Here is a 2909-nt window from a genome sequence, read left to right on the forward strand (position 1 = left end):
AGTTCTGAGCAAATAGTTCTAAATTGTTCATTAGGGTTAAATTTAAAGAAAATCCTCTCTCCCAGATCCAGCCACTATTCACCTGCTTTGCTCCAGCATCAGTCTTAGATGGTCATGGGTTGTTTCAGCTTTGTGGCAGTCATCTTTACCTGCCTCTTCTTCTTGCCGTGGCTGAGAGAGAAAGTGAACCCCAGGTTTCCAGGAGAGCTGTGACTCCCCTCAACCCTTTTTGTTCACCACCCCTCCAGAGTGGCTTTGACCCCTCATGGAGCCCACAAACAGGATAAATTCAGCACAGGGAATGGAGCTCCATCCTCCTGAATGTGAAAAATGCTGCTACATCAACTGGAAGTTGCAATTGGACTTCCTTGTTTTTCTTTGAAGACTTTTCACTTACTGTCTAAGAAGCTTCTTTGGCTCTGACTGGATGGTGGAGAATGGAAGGATTTATGCTTCTTTGAGACAGCTGGTCATTTACATTGTACACCACTAAAAGAGGTGTTATTCTAGAGACGGGACTGGTTAGTACCTTAGCTTGTATTTTTGTTACATGTTTTCATGTTTTGTTTTCTCTGTTCCTTTTTATGTAAGAGGACTAGTAGGAGTCACTGGGGAAATAACATTCAATGGGGAAATAACCTGCTGAACTGAAAAGTATAGTTTAAATAATTTAAAATTAAAATAAATTTTAAATTAACAGAACTTTTCTAGATGAGTATGAAACAGACTGCTGTACCAATCTGATAGTCTTTAATGGTATGCATCTCACAAAGGTATCAGGACATAAGGAAATTGCAATGCTTTGGATCAAAATTCAAAAATGTGCTTTAGAATAAGGAAGAAGCTGCAGATTTCCCTGGGATTCTAGGAAAATGCATATCTGAATGCTAGGAATGCTTAGGCCTACTCTGAAACACCTTTTTAGCACTGCCTAGCTTTACCAGGATAGTGAGCGAGCCGACACACAGAAGCTGTGGTGCATCACTGGCCATGCATTCATCAAAGACTCATGCATAAGGAAAAACCCAGTATTTTCCTCAAAATACCCCGGTGGCTATTCGGTAATCCTTTAGGATTGTAGGACCTGAACGTTAGGTTATTAAATTATTCCTTTGCCAGAAGGGTTAGCAAAGCACACACAAAGTGAATCGGTAGTAAAATTGGCAGCAACCCACCTCTGACATAACCATTCAAGCATATCTATTTTATTTAACTGCACAAAAAAAAAATTCAACTGTGTATAACATGCTAAATCTTAATAAACTCCATTCCAAAGGGAATCTTGGTCCTTTCATTATTCATCCAATTCTATGGGAACCTTGGTGCTCTCTGTGCTTGGTTGTTTTCTTGCAAGTGTTTCCACATTACCTTTCACTTCTTGTTACATTAAATGAGAGCAAATTCCATTCCCTTCTAGCACTGATGATGTTACCTAGATTGGTAATGAAACATCTGCAAGAAAACAACTCAGAGAGCACCAAGGACCCTCATTTAATCCCCGAGTTACAAATATATCATTCAATTTTATCTATCTATCTATCTATCTATCTATCTATCTATCTATCTATCTATCTATCTATCTATCTATCTATCTATCTATGATAGATAGATAGATAGATAGATAGATAGATAGATAGATAGATAGATAGATAGATAAGGAGGAGACCTGTGGCTTAATGGCTAAGACGTTTGCCTAAGATGCAATACAGCACAGGTTCGAATCCCAGTAAGGCTATGGCTAGCTGATGAGAGTTAAAGAGCTTGAAATAGATCTATACTAATCTCCCTTTATTTATTTATCAGCACAAATAAAACATACATACATACATACATACATACATACATACAAACATACAAACATACAAACATACAAACATACATATACATATACATATACATATACATATACATACATACATACATACATACATACATACATACATACATACATATATATATATGTTTTTTAATTTGTGCTGATAAACAGATATCAGCACAAATTTTAAAAAACACAAATATAACAAAGGCAACAGTAAAAATATTGGGTTTCTGTCGTGATGGACTCTTGTGATATATATATATATATATATATATATATATATATATATGTGTGTGTGTGTGTGTGTGTGTGTGTGTGTGTGTGTGTGTGTGTGTGTGTGTGTGTGTGTGTGTGTGTGTTTTATTTGTGCTGATAAATAAATAAAGGGAGACTAGTATAGATCTATTTCAAGCTATTTAGCTCTCATCAGCTAGCCATACCCTTACTGGGATTTGAACCTGTGCTGTATTGCATCTTAGGCAAACTTCTTAGCCATTAAGCCACAGGTCTCCTCCTTATCAGCTGAAGCCAGGGAAGAAGGTATATATTTAGTGTCACAACCCCTGGTAAGCCCCAATTATATATATATTATTGTGTATTGGAGTGAAGGGAACGCAGGAGCCATGGATAGCCAGTAAGATGGTCTTTATTACAGATAAGTAAGATGACAGCGATTCAAATACTAACAGATCGCGCCCAGAATTTATAGGAAATGTAACAACACAATAACCAATCAGGGCCAAGTACTGCACAGCAACTGCTGCTGCAGTACCTTGGCCAATCAGGGGAGATTAGATGTTTCTTGGAGGCTAGCAACAGCCTCCAATGCCTTCTGGCCAATCAGGGCTCAGCAGAGTGGTTGCTGGCCCTTTTTCATGTAACAGAATACACAACACCCCTTCCCCCCAGATCTGTTGATGGGGGGGGGGTGGACCCACAAAAATCATAACTAGCAACTTTGAAAGTTCAAGAATAATATAAGATTTAAATTTGCATTTCCCCCAGTTAAGTGCATCTTTTACTAATTCATTTTAAGCAGTTCCCCCATTTTTATTAATTCATTTCAAGCAGTTCCCCCATTCTTATTAAT

The sequence above is a fragment of the Thamnophis sirtalis genome, unplaced genomic scaffold (genome assembly GCF_051295495.1).
Source record: "Thamnophis sirtalis isolate CommonGarterSnake01/CBP01778 unplaced genomic scaffold, rThaSir2_p1.2 scaffold_4, whole genome shotgun sequence".
NCBI lineage: Eukaryota > Metazoa > Chordata > Lepidosauria > Squamata > Natricidae > Thamnophis > Thamnophis sirtalis.